Here is a 23485-nt window from a genome sequence, read left to right as displayed (position 1 = left end):
GTGTAGAAACAGTATAACAACAATCCCCAGAACATGTTGATTGCAGTCATCCATGCCTTTTATAGTTCCTGACCCCCCTCCCACTTTAAATCAACTTTTAAGTGTCTGTTACCGGACCTTTCTTATTGTACTGAGTCTCAAAGGTAAGAAAATATACAGCACATATTCAGCATATTGCTACACAACATAATCTAAAACATGCAAAATGCTTGATTTGAATATTTAAATGTATGGCTAATCACTGCAAAGCCTCCATCAAGGGATTTGAACAAACACTTAACTGAGAGCAGCTAGAGTAAATACATGAACACACACACACATGCACACACACACTCCCTCCCACACACATCCAAGTATGCGTGCATAGACAAACGCAGATGAATTCCAGGGACCCACACATTTTATCACCCAGGAATACGCAGTAAACAGTTCAGAGAGCCGGAACAGATACTCAGATATGGTGTTATCTACAAGAATCAAAAGAGAGGAAGGCAAAAGTTCCCTTATGTTGAGAAACCCTGTGGTGAGATTGATCACATATAATTTTCAAGGGTAATATGGCGAGAGTAAAACAAGACAGAAAAAATACATAAAAAGTCAGTATTAATGTCTTCCAGTTTAAATGCTTTTAAGAATTATGAAATTATAGGTCAGCCTGTATTGTGATGAATATAAAAACGCTTTGGTTAGCCTCTGTTGTCTAAATGATGTCAGTGTTGGTTGTGCTTCACCAAAACAAGGTCACAGAGAGGGGCGTGTACGACTCTTCTTACTTATCTGGTCTCAACAACAGAATCCAGGCTCCAGCCAGCACAGCAAGTAAATTAGTCACCCCAAGGACTTCTAGTCTTTGTTGCTAAACAATTTGAACCTCCTCACGTGTCAAAGAACATAACAAAGGCTTTCACCACATATCCCGAGTTTACACAGACATTTCATCAATTGTCTGCCTACATCAATTATCTACATAACAGTCATGTGCATGCTCTTCTCTTAGAGTATACAGTGTGCAGTTGCTTTGTTGCACTGTAATGCCAATCGAGTCTTGAGTTCTCATCTATTGTGTTCATTGCAACAGCATTTATTCAGGTTTCTTTCAGAGAAAATTGAGTTAATCTGTCCAGAAAGAAAGAAAGAAAGAAAGAAAGAAAGGAAGAAATAAAGAAAAGGTCAATCCCCAACCACAAATAGTGGAAATCAGGGTTTGGCTTGAATACCAGAAACTCGATCCGGGTATTTCCAGAGAATTCTAGCACAGGCCGCATTCAGTCCGACAAGCATTAAAAAAAGTAGCCCCCTCGTTCATTTGAATTGAGCAAGTCCATCAGCACAGGGAGGGTGTCGCTGAAGGGGGCTTCGACAAAAATATGTAGTAGAGTAGTAGTTGAAATTTTGATTTGATTACTTGGCCAGTTAAATACATGCAAACACATTTCTGCTAGATCACTCAAATAAACAAACAGGTGTATGTTGTTGTATTGTTGTATTGTTTACCTTGCAAACTTCATAATGAAAGATAAGATAGTTGCCACCATGATACCTTTTTGGAGCTTTAAAATCCTGTCTTGGAGAACTACAAACTGTTATGCAGTGTTTTGGTGTTTGACATGCCTTTAACCACATGAATCTGTTACTCAAACTAGACTTTTGGGATCGTCTTTCATTGCCAACACCCACATCATTGCCAAGCTGGCACAGCGGCAAGACAGGACGGGGGTGCAACATTTTGACAACCCTGCAAGCTGAAGATTCAAAAGGCAGCTAGCAGCAGTTAGCAGCTAACTCAAAGAAAAAGAACAGCGTCTGAAAACGTGTGCACACTGGGGAGACAACGAGCTCCCTCGAGCTCGTTACCCTCCGAGCAGAGGACAAAATCAACCACCACATAACAGGCAGTGTAAATGATTGTTACTGCCATGTTACGCCATTGTTTAGAAAGCGCCGCCAACGCTGGCTCGCTATCCAAAATCACACACTGGGGTGGCAGTCCATGGCCGTTGTTTTACTCAGTGCAAATAAACAAAGGTGGTATAAGTTATCATAGAAGTTTATCATTTTTGAAGATAGCAATGCAGATGACACAGATCGGGTTGTATGAATGAATGGCAAGTGATTATGAATTATGATTGTCAATACAAAGTTGTGTAGCTTTATAAAGTGGATAATCCATGTTTTCAGTATGTGAAGGGGGGAATGAGAAGTGTTTTAGCAGGTGTGTTTATTGGTTGTCGGGATTTGTAAAAGTAAAATATTCTATAAAAAAAAAGGTGAGTTCAGGTTTGATGCAAACTTTATACCTCTGCTCACTGGTAGGTGCAGGAACTCGGTAGAGGCACCGGGCAAATCAGCAGGAGAGAAGAAAAAGTGTCTGGAAATCCATTCAGCCACCATAAAATACAACTTACACACACAGCTGTGCACAGTCAGACTGACACACTCTGGGGGCAGAGGAACTCACTGTCGGTCTGTCACAGAGCCCTGACCACAGTGGGGCTCTCTCTCTCACACTCTCACACACACACACACACACACACACACACACACACAGACACACACAGACACACACTCCCACATACGCACAGCTTGACCACCCATCACTGCCCTCTGATTACCACCAGCTTCCACAGCCACCCTGACTCCTTCTCTCCATCCCTCCTACACACTCCAATGATTCTCCCTTCTTCTTCTGCTCCCCCACATTTATCCACTCCCCCACTCCCTCCATCCCTCCTTCATTCCTCCCCCGCCCAGCTTCCACCTTTTGTCGCCGCTGCATGCCCTCTCATTTCTTTTCACACCACATTCTTTCCTAACTTTCCTCTCGCACACATTAACATATAAAACGCCCCGGCTGCTTTCTAGGCTTAAGTGCTCTGTGGCTTAATCAGTCAGATGCATAGTCACTTACCTGCTTAGTCACTCACTTGATTAGTCGGCTGCTCGCTCACTCACTCATTTACCTGTTTACTCTCAGTCTCATTCATTTACTGGCTGGCTCACTCACTCTCTCACCCACTCACCTGCCTGTTCAGTTTGTTTATGTAAGTATTGTTTGCATCTGCTGCACAATTGACTATTAGCTAGGCCAAACAGCTCAACCAAACAGTGATGTCCAATCATAGTTTGTAACTATGGCACAGACGATTTGCATCTAAAGAGTTCGGAGGCCGTCTTTTTTTTTTAGTCTTGGTAAAACTAAAAACACAAGAGCAGAAGTGTAAGAAATGGATTAAACAGTGTGTTTGTCTGCTCTAAGCTGCAAACCTTAGCATGTTTGGCTAACAAGCTGCTATCTATTATTAGATACTGTAGATAGATAGATAACTTTATTAATCCCCAAGGGGAAAATAGCAGCGGGTACATTCAAGTACAAATACAATCAAAATACAAGGGCAAATATAGAAACAATAAAGTACTATATACAATTAAATGCTTAAGTAGTTAAAAAATAAAATAAAATACTGAGGTAAATAAAATAAAATGCTGAAGTATTAGCACTAGCACTTTCAAGGCGATGGAAGCATTAGCTAAGTGGGCTAAGCAATAATATTTGTGTTAGTAGTATCCACTCTACAAAGTCGCTAACCTAGACGTTCATGAACGAATGATACCAAACACTCTCAGAATGAGGATTAGCGTCCTGTTACCATGGAAAACGCTGGTTCTGGTTAAGTGACTGAACGTGCACCCATGATTCACGCAAGGTATCATGGGAGCTAGGAATAAGTCGGATTGGATTTGGGCAATTGTGTAGCCTACTTTTCCCTGCCATTGTTACCCGAGGCTGTGTACGTTTGCCAAAGGCAGCATTAACATTTCAAAGTGAAATCAAGAATTTACAAACTGTTCCCAATTTTGTTAACCACAATTCTAGAACTAAGGAGCAGCATTGTTGTTCGTCGTATGGAGCCTATATTTCCATGTCTTGACACAACATCATGTATATAGCCATAGAGTGCAAATTAAAGGGGTCTTTGTATAAAAACGCCTGACTCCTGGAAATGTTAAAAAGTAAGCAGGCGACAATGTTGGTCAACTCACAGGGCTAACAGCTTGAGAAGAAAGGAGAAGCCTTCTTGGGTCTACCACTGTTTGGATTTAAACACTTAATTCTATCAAAAAAATGATAAATCAGTCATTGCTATTATTGTAAACCTGTCTAAACGTGTACTGAAGCTAAAGGGGTGGGGCTCACAGTCACCTAGGATAGTTACTACGGTTGAATAACGGTGTGATTACACTCACAGTCATGGTTGTGTGAGTACATGAGAATGTGTGTTTACTTGTGAGCTGTGAGACGAGCACCATGGTGTGTGTTTGTGTGTGGCCTGGTGTGTTCATCGATACATAAACAGAGACACACTCACGCTGAGATGTGAAAGGTTTTGTGTCCCTGGTGTTCTCCTCAGGGTGTGTGTATGTGTTTAAACACAGATGCGTGTGTGTCTGAGTGTGTATGTGTGGTGTTCGTACTATTTCATCTGCCCTTTTTCTACTGTGTACACACCTTAATTGCCCGGAGCGTTCTGACCCAAATTAAGACTCACTTTAAAAACCTCCCACTAATGCACCGTCACTCAGCACATGCAATATTGTTGCTCACAAATACAAAAATGACACACATACACACATCTTCACCTTCAGAGCATCCATCTCCCTCTGTGTGTAATTAATAACCAGGCAGTTGTTTTACTACCATTTCCACTCTTGCCTGTCCGTCAGCGTAGACTAAACTCAGCAGCGTTAAAGCGGCTGTTCAACAACTCTCATGTTGTCCTCGCGAGAAGGAAAAACAAGAGAAGCTGAGAGGGGGGCAGATGGAGGAGGAGAGGCAAGGTGGAGGCTGATTCACCGACCGACATACTGAGTGAATGTATGATCAATTAGTGAATCTGTTTTGGGCAGAGAGTAAGCGTGTGATTGACAGAAAAACTGGCAGAGAAAAATAAACAAGTGAGCACACCGTACCGCAGTGAGTGTGGGGAGCACGGGCAAGCGTATGTGAGCAAATTAAAGTGTTTTGCGCATCAGCAAGTCAAGTAAAATTTATAGCGCCCATATATGTGAGCTTGTATAAATATATAAACAGTGAAAGAGAGAATACAGGCCCATTCAATCCAACTCATTCATTTCAGCCACTTGTCCTTCCGAGGTTTGTGACTCTAAGGGGTGCTTGAGCCTCTTTCAGCATGCAGTGTGAGTGCATAAAAAGTACAACATTAACTCATCTTGAAGACAAAATTTTAATGGTGGGTTGAGAATTGGGTTGAATTAAATTCACATGATGTGATTATGGTTACATATGAATTCTCAAACAGTTTATTTCCACTTAGGTATAATGGACAATGTTTTTGAGCTTAATCAAGCATGAATTTGTGCATTTAGTGAGACGAGATGTGATAACACTTTACGGTGAAGGTCCATGAATTATGAGGAGATTCATGCATGAAGCCATGAGGGCATCGTAGGCGTCGAAGAACGAAGAAGTAGGGGATAAAAAGGAGATATCTCTGGTTCTGCAGCCACAAAAGGCTTTACACTACCTTTTTTTCTTTTTACATATGCAGTGGTACTCCACAAGACCTGTAAACACACATTTTAATGGGTAAAATCAGTGGAGTTACACTTTAAAGGACACATATTTTGCTCATTTTCAGGTTCATAGGTTTATTTTGGGTTACTACTAGAAAATGTGTACATGCTTAATTCTTGTACTGTCCAGTTCTGCGGCACTGTATTCCTCCTCTGACTCTGTTTTAGCTCCTGTCTCTTTAAGATCCCCACCCCCTTGAATATCCAGGCTGCTCTGATTGGACAGTTTGCACATGCCTGAGCCAGCACTGCGAACAACAACAGAGCAGCTGTGCTAAATAAATTCTTAGGTGTAAGCAGCTAGGCATTTAATTATGCAACATGGTGATGTGGTGTGATGTCACAAAGTCACGGAATTAAAGGTAAAGCAGGTGTTTCAGGTGCAGCGTTTTCTGTGGGAGAGAGGAGCTTCTGTTTGTACTTTGGCCTTTTTAACTGTCAAGAGCTTATACATGCATATGAATCTATATAATACACTGAACGAAAGGAAAAAAACGAAACAGCATATTAGGTCTCCTTTAAGCATTACTTTTTCATGACTTCATCGTGGTTGTGGCCCTTCAGATAAGGGGGCACCCTAGTCTGATCTTTAACACTGATAAATAACATATGATGGATCAATCGTTGCAATTATTAATTATTTAGTTAAGATAAGATGGGCATCACGGGGCACAGCAGTTAGCGCTGTTGCTCCACAGCAAGAAGGTGTGTGGAGTTTGCATATTGGGAAAGAACCCACACAGACACAGGTTCTCTCCGGGCTACCTCCCACAATCCAAAGATATGCTAAAGTTAGGTTAATCGGTTACTAATGTGAGCATGAATGGTTGTTTGTCCCATTATGTCGGCCCTGTGATGACCTGGCAACTTATCGAGGGTGTACCCCACCGAAATTTTGTTCTTCCACGCATCCATAAAAAATACAGATGGGAGAAGATACAGTAGCAAGGCAATCATTAGAGCCCAATAAAAACATACGGTCAAAAAGAAAAAACAACTGCACTGTGCAGTATACCTACAGTAAGCATTGATGTTAAATAAATAAATAAAGGCGCTAGAACTGGGAAAATGGTCAAGCAACTATAAATAAGTAAAAATAAAGCAATACCATCAATCAATTTCATCCTTATTTCATCTGCCACCATTTAAAATTTTTATTGAAGTGGGGATAAAAGATGTTTAAATCTCTTCAGTCGAGAATGTGGGGCTCCTCACTGAAGGTGCTCTTAGTACTCATGGGGTGGAGTGGTTATTATGTTGTTGACTGTTTGTAGGTAGACTGCAGATCCACAAACATATTGTTTTTTTGTGCCTTAATAAATAAACACCCCTGATAGATAGTACCTAGCCCACTTAATTGGCTTGTTTTGAGACTATGAGGTAACCACACAAAAGAAGGGTTAACGCAGACAAGCCTCAATGACTCTCACCAACAGCAACACTGAAGCCAAAACAAGTGTTTCATTGCCCTCTCTGGTAAAAGGTTTCACACCTGTTTCACCTTCACCACATCTCCCTCCGTGGGTTACATATGCATACAGTGTACTATACAGTAAACACACATTTTACCCACAAAGCTTCAACTTTTCCTCCCTCCCTCCATACCTCATGTTTACCGACTGCTCCGTTCTGAATAAATAATCCAGCCATGAAAGTAAACAATGTCTTTGAGACATTCAGACTTACCATTCTGCCTTTGCTGCTGTCAGACCTGTTAGATACACCCTTCCATTGTAGTGTGGTTTGACCGTGTTGTGAACCAAGACACCCTGTAATGGTTTAAAAACATTTTCAGAATGGAAGTTGCACCGTCAGCAGCAGACCTTTTGAATATAAGTTTTATGTATAGACTATGCATTCTGTAGTTTTGTACATCCCAAACTCTCTCCTTTGAAGAGCCAAAAATACCTATTGGAAGGGCATTTTTTTCTTAGAAAATAAAAATGTAAAAAAGAAAAAACAGCATAAACAGATTTATATCATAATTATTTAAAGAGGTCATATTATGCTAATTTTCAGGTTCATACTTTTATTTGGGGGTCCTAGTAGAATAGGTTTACAGAAAAACACATTACTTTTCTCATATGGTGCATTGCTGCAGCACCCCTTTTCACAATGTGTCTTGAACGCTCAGTTTTTGCTAGGCGTCAGGCAGGTCATGTCAAGCAAGGTAGTGTGATCTAAAATAACGCTGCTACAGCAGTAGCAACTGTGTGTCTGCTGACTGAGTGTATATATTTCAGGATCAGTGTTTTCTGTGGACTTTGGCGTCGACTTTTTCACTTTGCAGACCTTTCACATGCACAAAAATGCTACATAACACAATAAAGAAAAGGCAAAAACCCCTAAAAGCATAATATGACCTCTTCAAAGATACAGTATGTAAGAATGTGCCGCCTGTGGAATTCAAATTACAACAAATAGGGGGCAGCATTTCACCAGAGTTAGCACTAAATGCTGCTAACTGTGGCTACCATAGGCATGTAGTGCTTACACCGTTTGCATGGGAGCTTTGGACCAGGACAGGTCAGAGCTTGCTGGTTAGCATGCTAACTTCATCTGGTGAGCCGATTTCAACCTTATGGCAGGCCAACTTTGGCCCACGGGCTCTGCTTTGGACAGCCCTGCTCTAGATGAACAGCTTTTATACTGTATGTTCTAAAATGGTCATTCTGTTTGACTTTGACCTCTTTAAGAAGTTTAAACAACATGTAATGTTTTGAGATGATCTTAATAATCAACAGATAACATATATCCATCAAGCAAGAAAAGTGGGTCCGTCTCCACTCTCCATAAAACTACTTCTGTCACATTTCATGTCCAAAACTGAGTGTAACTAATGTATTTTAGGAGTGACTGTAAAATTGTCTGCTGTTATCCCCATTTGAATGATTCACTCTCTGTTACAGGTTTTCACCCTTCACCTTTGAGTGTATTCTCGACGAAACAGGTATAAACACTTTTGCCTTTAGACATCTTTGGATGACACTTTGTACGATCTAGTTCCCTCGAAGCATACTGAACCCTTAACGCTCTCACATACCAACAGTCCACCCACACTGGTGTTTGCACTCACGCTGCTTGATTAGACGTCTTCTCAGAAATTGTGGGCATGAACATACTGGGCTTCACTCACACCTCCCTCACTTTCTGATTTTAAGTGTTATTGGAACATCTTAGAGTTTACACTCTTATTTGGTTGGCATAATGCGGCCTTTTTACATCACTTTATAGCGCATAAAGCTAAAATAATTAGCTGATCCTAGAGTTGATTGGGAGCCAGGGCAATTATTATAAATTTGGTTTGATATGATGTGTTCCTTGATCTTGTGATAAACCACACCGCTGAATAAATCAGGATTTTTGGATCAGTTACAAACAAGAAATAATTGAATAAAACAGGAAGCAGAGATACTGCCCTCCACCGAAACACTTGCCAGATTCTTTGCATCAAATTAAGAGATGTATATTTATTGAGGGGATTTAAAGCACTGTCAACATAAAGGGCAGAAATGTAGTTTAGGTTTGGAACAGCCTTAATATATTTTACATGGTGATGAAATATTGAGTCTTGTGATTTTTACCTGTGTGATTTTCAAACAGGGATTATCCATTCTGTGAAAGTTTTGTTGCAAGCCACAAATGAATGTCTCCAGAGCAGTTAATGAAGATGTTCATGGGATCCAGCTCCTGGCTGAGAAGGCCAAATAAACTATTACTACTCTTTGCCTGAAGCAGTGGATGGTATGAATGATATGCTATGTGCTTGTCCAGACTTTGTGCTCTATAAAAAATAAGGGTGAGTTTTATCTGAAGAGGACCAAGGATATACTTTTGTTCTATTGTACTGCTGGATTTCCTTCCTATTTCATACCTTATTGCAAGTACATTATGGTCTGTATAATCTCCAAGTTCAAAATGTTAAGCAGTTCTGAGAATACCTCCCTACACTTCATCTTAATGGGGTTTATTCTGCTTCTTTACCGCTGAAGACAGTTTCTTGGACAAGGGGTTGAGCGCAGTAATTCAGAGTTCAATGTTTTGTCATGAATACAATAGTAAATTGTCACCGTTTATTGAATCCTCAGTCGGCGCTGTGGTAGTTGAAAACTTTTTTTGCTGACTACAGGGCAGACCTTGTTGATGGAGCTGTGTGGGTGTGACATTTACACAACGACGATGTCGGCGATGTCAACAAACCCACAAACGCACTAAAACAATGTCAGATCCTGCCATACACTCGGAGAGGTGAGAAAAAGCAGCAGATACAAGGAATACGGGTGGGGGTGTATGAAAAGAATACAAGAGTGACAGGGTGTGGGGGACAGCGTAAACGAGACTGGGACAGCGAGACAAGAAAACTGATGACAGCTGGTATTCAGACTGGTGTGTTAAACCTGACAGCTTCAAGTCTGTGCGTATCCGCGTGTGTGTGTTTCCGTGTGAGTGCATGTGTGTGAATGAGCTTACGTGCATCATGGGAGTGGGCACAAGTGTAGCTCATCACATTCCATACAGTGAATACAACCTGAACTCTGAAGCTGATAATGGTCCATTTGTTGAGATGTTCAACAAACAATGTTCAAGTGTTTATGGCTCCAGCATGAAACCATGTCTACCCATAACCCCTCATCAGCAGTTATGACCTGTGTGTGGGTATGGGCTGCCAGCAGTGCATTGTCAGGTAACACTTACTACGATAACCATAATAGCCAGCCTTAGTTAATTAAACTTTAGTTGATAGTTTTTTCACATGAAATGCTCTTAATGAAGGCCTGTGAACATCAGTTGCAACAAAAATATTTGTAGACAAACTACACAGTATTTAATTTCCATTTAACATTTAAAGCATTATAAACGTCAGTTGCCACTGAGTAACTATTATGTAAAATTTAATTAACTACAAATTTACCATTTATTAATGATGTTTTTTATTGCTTTACCCATTTTCCGTGCTCAGATGGATACACTTGAAGGAATTTTATTGAAGCCTGCAGTGGTGGAACCAAAGAACAATGAATGTGAATTTCACAAGAAACGTCGGTTACAAAAAATCTGTAATTAGTCTCAAAATGTCCAAATGATTTCAAAGCAGTCTTTTCTGACAAGAGCTATGTGTTTAAGTTCTAATTACAGGAACAAAGAGAAAGAGTTCGGGGGTAAATTTCAGCCCAGTCACCAGAATTTGAAGTGTCTGCATTTAACATTTCTTTAAACCACTGATGTGTAAACATTTGTTTGTGTCATATGTACCATATTGACGTTTGTAGAATATGTGTCATATCACATTAAAACTGCATTACATTGGGTGGAGGGTGGAGGTGGTGGAGTTACAGCTAGATGAGAACGCTGCAATTTCAACATTTGTAAGTGTGACACCACTGGATATTTCCAGCTGTGTTTGTGTTGATCAAAACAGACGTTTTAAGCCAAAACATGATCTTCTCCTAACCAAGTGTATTTTGTGCCTAAACCTAACCAGAGCATAAGTATAGCGTATGAAACTGAAAATTGAACCCAAAGAAATGTAGAGATGTTTTACTTAAAGAAATGTTTTTTATCATATCTGTGGTTTGCAGGAACACGCATTGCCAACATTTAATGTGGAGATCTAGTTGGTAAATTTTCATTCAATTAATTTGAGTTAATTACTGGCACAGTAGGTCTTGATATGCAAAAATGTGAAATTTGTGTGCAGCAGAACCTATAATTGAAAATATTCAATGAACAATGAAGTTAATTCCCCAGGAAATGAACGACTGGTGCTAAACTCAACACAATTAAATGAAATAATAGAATGCTGTCTCTATTTTCCCCATAATTAAAACAACAATACACAGTTCTTTGGCGAAAAAATAGGAAAGAATTAACCATTTTGAGGGGTTGTTTTTTTTTTTTTGTTTGCTCTTATAATTATACCCTTATCATTTTTTGACCCGTCAGATTAATCTTGGCCACCTTTGGGAGTCTATAATTTTTCACAACGTTGCTCAAGAAGAGCAGGTGTTCGCTGCAGAGCTATTGTTTAAAAAGCGATGAAGATACCATTGTCAGATAAAACAAATTTAGATTAATATAAATTACCTACAGAATAAACAAATAAAAGAAGTAATAGAAAGGATAACACTTAAGGCATATATAATGTTGGCTGTATCACTTTTGTAAAGACATTGCAAAAGCTTTACAGAGAACGGCCTTAAACAAGACAAAAATAGATAAAATAGAGTATAAGCACACTATAACTGTCTGGCAGCTTTATCTCCTCGGGCAGGGCAACCCAGACTCAGCTGGTCTTCACAGCAAAAAAGCCTGGTTACAGTAAGTCCTCCGTGTGGACTGGGGAAAAGTCAATAGGGGTCTGCAAAGGGATCTCAGGCTTTGCACTGGCTGCTTTTGGGTCAAGAGCATTGACACATAGATTCTGTTTGTGCCAGATGTAGTAGTATTTGTGAGGTCATATAATATTAAGCCAAACAAGTAGAAAAAAATAGACAAGCAGCCATTGCAGAGTTGCCCTATATAATGGCACTTCCTCACCATGACAGCAGAGCTACCTTGCCTATTCAGGACATAATAAATGCACAAATCACTGTTATTATTTTCTATAATTTAGCAGTTATTGAAACCTTCCTATGTGGGTAATAGAATAACACATTTTTTTCAATGTGATTATCAAACTTATTTATTCAAATCAAAAATATAGAGACAGGGACGGTAAACAATGGTCAACAAGCATGGACAAACATAGAACAAAAGTGGCTTCAGGACTAAACCTTGTGGCACACCATTTGTAACTAGTCAGTCTGATAAAGCATAATAACCTGAGGCACAATGGGCGCCAAATAAAACACTAAACACCAATCTAAAAGGTGTTCCACAAATGGCAGACCAGTGTATTAGAGTGTCATATGGATGTCATGGTCAGTAGCTTGAATGCAGCTTTTAGGTCAAGCAGCACTAATGCAGTGCACTCAACAGATCTGAGGTCATTAGTGAATCTGTGAAGTATAGTATGTGCAAAAGTGGCTTTTTGTCCTGGATACTAAAGCTGTGAACCTGTCGATTGCCCACAGCCACTGAAAAGAAAGCTATTTTTCCGGGGAACCTCTCAGAACATTAGCGTGAGAGTCTTGACACAGGCTGTGCTCTTTAAAATGTGTTGTTATCTCACATTAGTATAACAAGAGAATGACAAGAAAAACTAATTGGTTGGTCAATGGGTTCTGGAAGAAATAGGCCAGCAGAAATACATGTAAGCTGAATTCTTTAAGAATGAGGAATACAGAGTATCAGCGCCTACTGTACATTGTTCTCGTCTGAAATATGCTCGACTTTAAGGCTATATAGCTGCAAAACCAGGTCCTGTGATACAGTCATATCTTTTTGTAACTGACAGTCAATAACAGAGACAGTCAAAATGTTTTGGTATCATTTTCTGTATTGCAGTGCTGCACTACCTGAAAGCAAGTTAAACTTTGATTTGAAAAGCAGGGAGCCACCCTGATTGTTCACCTGGTAGAGTCAGTGGCCCATTTATGGAGGCTAGCGGGTGTAACACCAACTCAATATATCACACTGCACATCCTGCATGTGCAGTGTGATATACTGAGATGGAACACACAAAGATACACTTCATGAACATGGAAAGTGGGGAAAGACAAGAGGAAAGAGGGGAGGAACAAGCTGTTTTAAGAAGGAAAACTATAAAGGTGGGTTGAGGCTAGACCTTGAGGCAAAGTATTCAGGTTTGAACCCATTTTATATAGTTTTCTGATTTTTCAGCACCCCTGTAGCTCAGTCACATCTGATTATAGCTATCAGCTAATTAAGCCATCTATAAACTTCTTGATCAGGTAAGGGTGAAGCACAACAGTTCTCTGCTGTTATCTATTTTCCGTCGTACAATAATGTCATTATTTATCAGAATGTACAACACAACCCTGCGGAAACACTGTTTTTTACGTTATTACATTATGTGTGGACTGAAACTGTAAAGGAGCAAAATAATATTTTACTAAAATGTAATTAAGAACAGAATTGTGAAGCCTGCCAGACATTTACTTAATAGCTTCACTTAAAGGTTTGTTGTAATTATGTCTTTTTCATTAATTAGGTCTCAAAGTTACTTCGGGATATTTTAGGGTTTCACTTGATTGTTTATTCTGTGACATATCTGAATTCGTATTTTGTGTTTATTTCTAAAGTCATTTTATAATTTAGTGAAGTCTTTTGGTATAGAAAATCTTTAGTTTTAATTTTACAAAGTAGCCTATCATGTATCATGAATACATGTATGGCATTTGTAAGACACCAAACCACCTTAAAATCAGTACAAAACTGCGGCTTCCTTGTGCCAATATGGCGGCAACGTTGCTGCATTTCTCCAATAAATAGCAGTGAGCAAAGTGGAGTGTACATGCACTATATACTATACATCTATGGTGCTTCACTACCTTAAAAAAAGGAGGGCGGAAGAAAGAAACGTACAAGCCAGCTAGTGCTTGCAGGGACATACAGGGGTGCTTGCTTCTACGGTGGGTGACACTAGAGAGGGGGAGAAAGGAGAAAGCCATTTTAAAACTGAAAGAGAAGCAGTGCAAGTTAGTTAGTGCTACTGTTAGCCCTGATAATATCTTCTAGCTATATGGTTCAGTACCTGAAAGCAGGTCAAATCTTGGTTTAAATAATAAAGTAGGGGAATATCAAATATTAAGATGTCCAGAAATGTACAAGTTAGATGAGAGAAACACTGCAGTTAGACTAGAGCAGAGCAGGAAATAGCAGTGTAATACAAAAGGTGAAATGAGGTAAGAGGAGCTCAAAGCACAGTGAAGTTAGAAGAAAACTCAAATAAATAAAAAAGAAAAAAAAAAAAAGCTCAAAAGGTACTGTAGTTGGCTAAAAAAGAAACATAAGCTTTTCCACTAGCCACTTAGCACTGTGTGATAGACACAAGATTAGAGAGTAGCAAGGAGTTGAAATGTCAGGCTTGGTAAAAACGTGCTCAGATTGAGATTCACAGCCATTCCTTTAATCACTGAGTCATGCAATGCTGTGTGTAACGCTGCCAAGGTGTGTGCGTGCGAAGTGTGAGTGTGTATATCATGAAGCGAGGGGTACCTTTAATGGAACCGCACATCCATCTCATCGCCGCTCCAAATTTAAATGAGACATTTTCCCTTCTTGCCTTTTAGCAATGAGGCATATTAATAAGCTGAGAAAAGATGCTGAAAGGTTAGGCAACTTTTTTTTCCATACCGGGGGAGAAATGTGTGTGTGTTGTCTAATGCGCTAGGAGGCTTTCGGTGTGTGGTGTGTGTGTGCGGAGGTGAAGCGGGAGGGCATCGGAGATTATACCAAGTTGTGTGGATCAAGGGGAGGAAGCTTAATCAAACACTAGTCTGAAGTCCATTTCAGTGGTTGACAGTTTCAGCAGTTGGATTCTCTTCCAAGTATATTTTACCTGCCTGAAAAAGAAAAAAAAAACACACTTGGCATCAATCCCCTCCCGTCCTCCCTCCCTCCCCCCTTCAGTCTTTCTCACACCTACCTCCTCTCTTTTCATTACCTTGTTTCTCTTCCTTCCTTCCCTCTTTGTCTCCGTCCCTCTGCTTCTCTCAGTCCTTATCAGGAGGTGACAGAATGGTTTCGCAGTACAGCTCGGAGTCACTCTGCAAAAGGCCACGAGCGACTCATTCCCTTTTTAGAGAACGCTTGTCATTCCTTAATCTCTTTTAATTCTCTCATTCCCTCATTTGCAGGTGGAAGCAGTGGCGTTGGAAGGCGGCGGTATTCTCTGATGTTGTTGTCACTTTTACAACGGATCTTGTTATCACCGTGGCTCAGTGTAAAGGGTGTCTTACCTGGCAACTTCTCACTGGCACGATTAAAGCTCCAGTGTGGAGTGTGCCGCTTTTTAACAATGATGGTGCGATGGACTCATGTATGTGTCGATGTTTGTTTGCATGTGTGGGCAGAATAGTGTGAATATACGTGCATTTATATGAGTGCCTGCTCATTTATATTCAATACAGCCTTGATCAAGAGGAGGTCCTGTCAAGCAGCTTTGCTCTAATCAGGCTGTTTAGGGCCAAAAGGGATCAGTGATCTATTTTTTTTCTTGGCTGACTGACTTCTGATTGGTTTCAATTCTTAAACATTTTGAAGAGAACTCCTGCATAACAAAGATGGTTTGGCCCAGTGAGGGCCACGTAGGGTCCATAACAACAGCTTGTTTTCTGGGCCAGCTGCAGTGGTACAATAGCTGAACCCATGTCATGGGCACCCGTGTTCACATTTGGATCCCCTGTGGACCTTAATCCATTGCTTCATGTGGGCTGAGTGTATGTGGCTGTGTGGCCCGTCACTTGGCCAAACCACTTTTCTTCCAAAGAGCGGGGTTCATGACCCGTTTGTGACCAAAACTAAAGAGTGATTTGTTTTAAAGTCATGTTAAGTAAGTTAACGTACGTAAATGACATCCCTTATATTACATGAGCGACATACTTACATCACTTATATTACATGATGTGATTAACATAACTTATGCAACTTCCGTTATTAGTTATGAGACTGAACATAGTTTTTTTTAACTCATAATATGATCTTTTCCTAAACCTAACAAGTCATTTTTGTGCCTAAACCTAGCCCAACTGCAACCGTTTAACAATGTTAATAACAATGAAAAACGTATACCAAAGTATGTGAACTGTTAATTTGAGAGTTGAGATTGAGAGCGTGTTGAATATAAATGTTAAAAAATCTCATATATTTAACCTTTAATGTTACATCGCAGTATGTTTGTTGCTATTTGCTAACTTTATAGGATTGTTATTTCGTGCTGGGAAGGTAGCGTACAGTGTTATTTCTGAGATTTTTCAGAGAACAGCTTGGTAATGTAGTGTGAAACAAGGTGTACAAGAACAGTGAGATTGAAACAAAACTGTAAAGTTGTACCAAAATAATGCGCTGGAAAACCCTAAAATGCTCCACAGAATGGAAGAGTCAATGTTTCTCATGTCTAAATGTCACCTGTTATTTTCCAAGTGGGAATAGTAGTACTAATTTAATTTGATCTCTTTTCACTGCGATCATCAACTCTAACATTTTGGACAAGTGTCCTCCCCTGCAGAATTCTGATCACAGACCAGGTGAAAAGAACAAATAATGAAGCATTCATTTTAAACACTTGCTCAGGTACTTTGTACAACTGCCAACCTGGAGATCAAATCACAGGTGCTGTTGTTATAAATCCATCTGGCATTCATTCCAACGGCAAGAGCCCAGAATTTGTTCCATCACCAGTGTGACTGTGGTCTGGTGGCTTTGCAGTCAAGTAAAACTGTGTGGGGAAAAGAAGTTGCTCGGATCTGATTCTGGCACAAAACTCCGATACTGTAGGCCTACATGAAACAATACTGTAAAAATTATGTGAATTATCACATTCCCCCAGATTACCCCCTGTGGTTGCCAAGCACTAGCCTTTCCCAAAGAGTCTATTGTGTCCTACTGTGGTCAAAAATGCAATCTAGTGTCCACGTGAGCCAAACAAGCATAAACCAGGATGAACTAGATGCTGAAAACACTGTTCCATACATGCATACATATCCCATAAATTCATCTCCTACACCCTCAGGTCATTGTTGTCTTGCTGTTCTTCAATTCCTTTGTGTTTTCCTTCTCTTCCATTTTTCAGACAGTAACATAGAACATAATTAGTCCTTGCGCTAAGCTGACTGATGCTACCATGTTAGTCTCAACAAACAAACAGTCCTCCAATTAGCATCTTATTTTTAGCCTCCGCTCGTGAGCCGGCGGAGCACGAACTCTCAACGTGTCAACATGTTGCCAAGCGTGGTGTGTGGCCAACATGCACACATAATGTGATTCTTACGCATGTATATATCTCTCCGGCATTCATACAAGTCACAAGGCTTTTTTTGCCTGTGCAAGCAGAAAGGGTGTGAAAGCAAAAGTGATTGGAATTATTGTAATTATGCGCCTTTCGGTTGGAGAGCAAGGTGGTATTGGGGGACAAATGACAAGCTGTGAAGAAAGTGTGAAGCAGGGGGAAAAGAGAGAGGCATCAGACAGAGTCAGAGCACACTGCTAAGTGAAACTCCCATGCAAGAGACTTCTCTGAAGTCTGTGAAGGATGCGCCTCCGCTCTCTCGCTTTTCCATTTATTTCAAAACTGACACATTTGAGGGAGATTTCTAAATCATTTATTCCGCATGGCATTATGAATAATTTTCTCTTTCTACATGATTTGACAGAATATTGAATCTAAACACACTTCTGTGCTTTTGGTTGAGGAGACTTTAATGATGATCATCACTAATATTGATTTTCTCAGTTTGAAAAGTCGTTTTTTGAAATCACGGGCGGTCTTTATATAGGGCCCGTCCTTAACTCAGTATAGACATAACCGTTTATCTGTGCTCCAGGATTTAGCTTAATTTCGTTTGACGTGCACACACACACACACTAACACACACAGGCGCAGTGGCGTAGGGTTTGGGCAGAATTTGGTGGAGGTGCTGCGATAAAGCTTTGATGTGATCCTCAGGAGATAACATGACAGAGATGTAACTGCAAAGCCAATGAAAATGAAGACAGACGGAGAAAGAGAGGGAGAAGAAGTGAAGGCAGAGAGAAAGGTTAAATGTACGTCGAGACAGATGCAGCCTCAAGTACAGCTGTAACTGGACGTTGCATATTATGTATTATTGCTAACTTGACCGCGGACGCTGCACATGCAAACCTGACGCTTGTGGGGTAGGTAGACCATCATCCTAGTGTTGTAGTACTCGAGATCAGCCTTTTTGAGGGTCCCGTCTTGGAATCGACCACATTTTACTCATCTCGTCTTGGTCTCAGACAAAGACCACTCTAGATTTTAAGACCCATCAAGCCCACAGCTGCAGGGATATCACCGTATTCAATCATTGTTTGCTACATACTCTACTTGGTTTCTATGGGAAGACAAGAGTCATCCAGAAATCCTGAATCATGCACAAAAAATGCAAGAATCTTGTGTCAGGTTGATGGAAAAACATGGAAAAGGAGTGACTTGGTCTCAAACCTCAAGTCTTGGGCTCTTGATACACTCTGGTCCTGGTAAGGACTTGGTCTCGGTCAGTGTTGCGAAATACCTGTCAATATTTGGGGGGGGGGGGTCCCCATCTCCCGATTGTTGCGCAATACCGATCTACATTTTCTCAATATGCAGTAGGCCTAACATTACAATATTTCACGGATGCAAGCCAAGACAATCAGTCTATAGCCCACATGACAACACACACAGGCACACACAATTTTTGATAATCCGATAGTATTCATAAAGCAACACTGACATAGGAGGTTACATTGGCTAAAGTTGTTTAGATGCATGTTGTTTTATAACAAGGAGAGGCAAAGTTGTGCATTACAATGCAGACACAACAATAATTGGCACCAATCTGGCGCACTTACAAGAGCAATCAACTGAATGAATGCCAGGTAGGCCTATCAGAGACTGGCACGCAATCAGTGCACTTGCAAATGAGAGCCTGCAGTATGACCGATCATGTGACATTATTTAACCATCCATCTACAGCAAATACATCAGACAGATGCATCATTGAACACATACACAAAGCACATTCGCCTAACCGTGCAAACAGGTCATCTCTCAAATTGAAAAAAGCACCACGGCGGATGCTGACAGACAGACAGACAGACAGCCTACAACATGCCAAACATCACCACGGCGGGTGCTCTCTCTGACCACAACCAACCACTCGGCCTACATGACCATGCAGTATGCCAAAGCCGGAAAGGACACACGCACAGTCGCACAAACTCATCTTATGCACAACAATCAGTTCTATCATCACAATTCAGTCACTGCAAAGATGAATAAATAGCCTCTTACCTTAAGTTAGAATTGACCAAAGATGCCTTGGCTCGACTTCATGTGGTTGCTGTCCTTGTTTCCAGGAAGAAGAGAGGCGATGTCCTGCTTTAATCCAGCTAAAAACTTCTTCCGCGAGGTGTAAACCCGGTCCCTTTTCTGAGAGTAGCAACGTTTTTGCTTTTCTACACACTAAACACCCAAATTGTCCTGCCTTAATGTAAAGCCAAGGGTTGCGGTCTTTCCATTCGCCCACCTGCTTCGTTGTCCAACCAGCCGCAGGTCACCTGTGCTAGCAGCAGTAGCAGCTAACGTTACCTCAGCACCTGCTGCGTCTTCGGAGCACTCGGCCTCAACTTCACGTTGTTCTCCTGGGGAGTCACTGGGTGGGAGAGGGTCCTCTGTTCTGGTACCGAGTGGGCCCACTGTGCTAGCTGCACCGGCATCGTGTTTCGGTGCCTCTTCATCTCTGAGTGCCGCCTTTTTGGATGTGAACCCAGAGTGTGTGAGTGATACACTCTGGTTTAGCTTTAGCTTGCTAGCCATGTTTAGTATGACTTCTCAACGTTACGTCTTTCTTCTGTTTGGCGCACATGGCTAATTTGCATACGTGCACAGGACCGGCTGCTCCGCTTGGCAACAAATACAACATATTTGTGAATAAATGTTTTGAATTCTGAATACTGGACATTTTTTTTATTTTTCTGACAATATTTGAGACCGCCTTGAAATGTTGCTGTTGAGGCTTTCAGGGGCTCTCGTGGGTTCAGGTGGTCTTGACTTCAACACTGCGTCACGGCTTGGAGCTTAAGGCCACCGACCATGCTGCTGTATTATAGGAGCTGTGAGTGAGGATGTCTTTGACTGATTTTGTGAACTCGTCTCCAGATAAGACACACGGAACGAGACGGGAGATGTGTGATGTGTGCGTGGAGAGACTGACCCCGAGTGAGGAACAAACTGTTCGAGCAAACTGCTGAGAACGAACGAGAAACTGACAAAGAGAGACTGATCCCAAGGAAGAGGATTTAATCACAGTCCCAGCAGTTAACCAATAACATCGCCATCCTTTTACTCTCCCTCCGTCTCGTCCTCTCCATCCCGCTCTGCGGTTTTTCCCCTGACACAGACCGTTGATTCCAGGCAGCTTCCCCTCCCTCGCAGCTTCCCCCTTAATGGAAAACTAAAGGTGTTCCGGCTCATTCCACGTTCACCTGAGTCTGACGCAATAACTCTCCAAACGGAGCTTGTTATTCCATTATCACCGGTGTGTGTGTCAGTGTGTGTGTGATTCCTTAAGGAGTCCCAGCAGAGCTTTATATTTGAGAACAGAGCCATCAGGTGTCACAGCGTGAAGTTTTTTTACCGTCTGAGTCACAAAGGATGAGTCAGTCGCGGCAGGAGAGCTGATTGGAGAGACACGTGTCAGACAGCAGCTCTCCTGACCGACTCAGTCTCACATACACAGACCCTCAGGCAACCCCCTAAGTACACTGGGATAAACTTAAAAGATCACCATCCACTTTAAAAGAAGTCTCACTGCTGCAGCGGAGGACTTGGTTAAATACACTTCACTTGTGTCTACATAGGCTGAAAGAACATTAAAAATAGAGACATAAGTGACACATAGGTAGAAAAACACCATTCTTAACTCTTTCCCACTGCAGTTTCTTTGGAAATACGTGTCAGCAGCTGGTGACAGAACGAGAATGAGGCAGCTCGCACCTGGTTCTTGCACATTCTTCTGGCGAGTTCATTTGCATTTGAGAAAAACGTGAAATAATCTCACCTCACTTCCAGATCTGTTTTAACTTGTTAACATTTGACGACTGAACAATGGGCGCATTGGTTCTCCGCGGTGGAGAGACTTTGCCAGGTACCTGCAAAAGAGCAATACAAATTAGTAAACAGTCGAACGTTAATTAGAAGGAGTTAAGGGGGGTAAAGGCATCTCGCTGGAGGTTGATTAAAGTTCAGGAGCATTTACAGGGCTGATTGAACAAAAGCTAGCAAAGAGGAGGCACTTCTGAGACTGAGGCTTTTGTTTTCTTTTACTTGACAGGCAGATTAATGAGAATCGAGGGAAACAGGTAAGACCAGACATGGTATGTGTGAGGTTATACAAGGATCAAGGCCCCATTTACACACAGGAATGTGATTATATGGTGTGTTTGTTCAGAAAAATACGTCCTTCACATTCCAGGAGAAATATTTGAAATAACTGTTGGACTTGTTTGTATACTGTGAATCCTATGATTATTTGAAAGCAGCACAGTAATGCTTTTAAACATGGGCTACGTAATGTCCTCTATGTGAGTCTCTGAATAGGAATACATGTCTTATCTCATGTCTTGCACGCATTACTTAGTTTTTATTGTAACAAAGGCAATCCTACATGTCTTCAGTAATCAGTAACATTCAGCACGAAAGCTGTTTTAATTACTTTCTTCTATACCTCCACAAACAAGTTGTGTGGATCTATCATGTGAAATTAGTCATAAAATAAAACTATTTCTTATGGCAGAGTGCTGAGGTAAGAAGCTGCTCTGTAGTCTGGTGGGACGGCACAAAAACAAAGTTTACTTTGCTTCACCATCGTCATATTGCAGTTATTAATATAGCACAGCCACAAATAGATACATTACCTCATCGGCATGCATCCTGCAAACTGCTGTTTAAAAAAGATTATAAAGACAGTTGTGTCTGCACTTCCACGACAAATGTAAACGCTAGCTACGGGATCAAGATCTGTAGACACAGGGAGGTGGTGCTCATACCGCTTGTGTCCACAGGGGGCGCCAGAATCAATAAAGAAAGTTCCATGCAGCCGCTTATAAAATAAATAAAATAAATATCTTTCCATTTCACAGTGACTTTTCTCTACAGCCCAGACATTACAGTGAGCCATTTGAAATGGTAAATGACTGCGAGATGAAATAATGCTACAGTGAAGCAAAGTATGCAGTGTCAAAATAAAGTGGTAACAATTTTGTATTTATGAGGGATTTATGAATTTATTATAGAGTGATGACATAGCCTTAATAGGGCTAATGGAAAAACAATTTTGTAATTATGAGGTATTTAAGAATTACTCATGGGGTACATTAGCATACTAAAGTGGGGCAAAGCAAATGCTGCACGCAAAAAATGTGTAATAATAACCCAATATTGCAGAGGCTCATTTACATATTAAGTTGGCCACCATTATGCATGTGCTCTGAATTGCTCGCAGGGTAGTTAAAGTTGCCAAACCCCCTCAGACATGGTAGGCTAATTGCTGTATATTCCCTGTAGATCTGGAGCAAGGAAAGGTATCCAAGGAGTACAATGATCCTCTTGTTCACATCACACTACAGTCTGAATATAAGGTTCATACATCTGTATGATAAGGGAGATAAACCATAATATTTTGTGAGGATTACACATCAATAAAATCCAAACTCTATTGCATAAACCTGTTTTTATTGCTTTCACACTATACTTAACCTGCTCATTGTGCAATCTAGTTTAACTTCAACTACTACTCCTGGAAGCGCCCACCAGCAACACAGCTAGAATGTGTTGTCTCAGCATTTTCTGTCATCAGTTGTTGGTTAGAGACGATCTTTATTGTACTGGTTTTGGAAAGAGAGGGCTTGGGCACCAGCACTTGATTAATGTGTTACCTTGTGCAGGTCTGAGCCTGTCCATTTACAAGCTCATTCCCACATTTCAGGAACTGGCAATTTGTTTTTTGTTTTTTTGTTGTTGTTTTTTTTTTGCTTAAATGATGCCCAGAACAAAGAGTCAATAAATAATAGGCTATATTTAACAAATGAACTGGGACTTTTAAACCCCTGCAGCTACTAACACACAAGGTTGTCTCACCTGAGCTGGTTTTGTTTTTGTTAAAAGAGAAAAAAATAAAATGAAATAAACAGCTCATCATCAGCTGTAATCAGAGACCAAAGCATGCTGTTGTTAGGCTTCTTAGTAACATGCATCTCTATTCACTCTAAT

General features: G+C 40.8%; 1 long non-coding RNA gene across 1 annotated transcript in view; it reads right to left on the bottom strand.

The window, feature by feature from the left end:
- The window catches only part of LOC311269166, an 84069-nt gene extending 64039 nt beyond the window's left edge, over positions 1-20030 (bottom strand). The window contains exon 1 of the long non-coding RNA XR_014624050.1: positions 19508-20030. This is a non-coding gene — a long non-coding RNA (uncharacterized lncRNA). The remainder of the gene's footprint in view (positions 1-19507) is intronic.
- Between the last annotated feature and the right edge of the window lie 3455 nt (positions 20031-23485).

Source organism: Pagrus pagrus, assembly GCF_965226575.1.
Source record: "Pagrus pagrus genome assembly, chromosome: 2".
NCBI classification, from domain to species: domain Eukaryota; kingdom Metazoa; phylum Chordata; class Actinopteri; order Spariformes; family Sparidae; genus Pagrus; species Pagrus pagrus.
The sequence above is the reverse complement of the archived record's forward strand: the minus strand, read 5'-3'. Positions and strand labels throughout refer to the sequence as shown.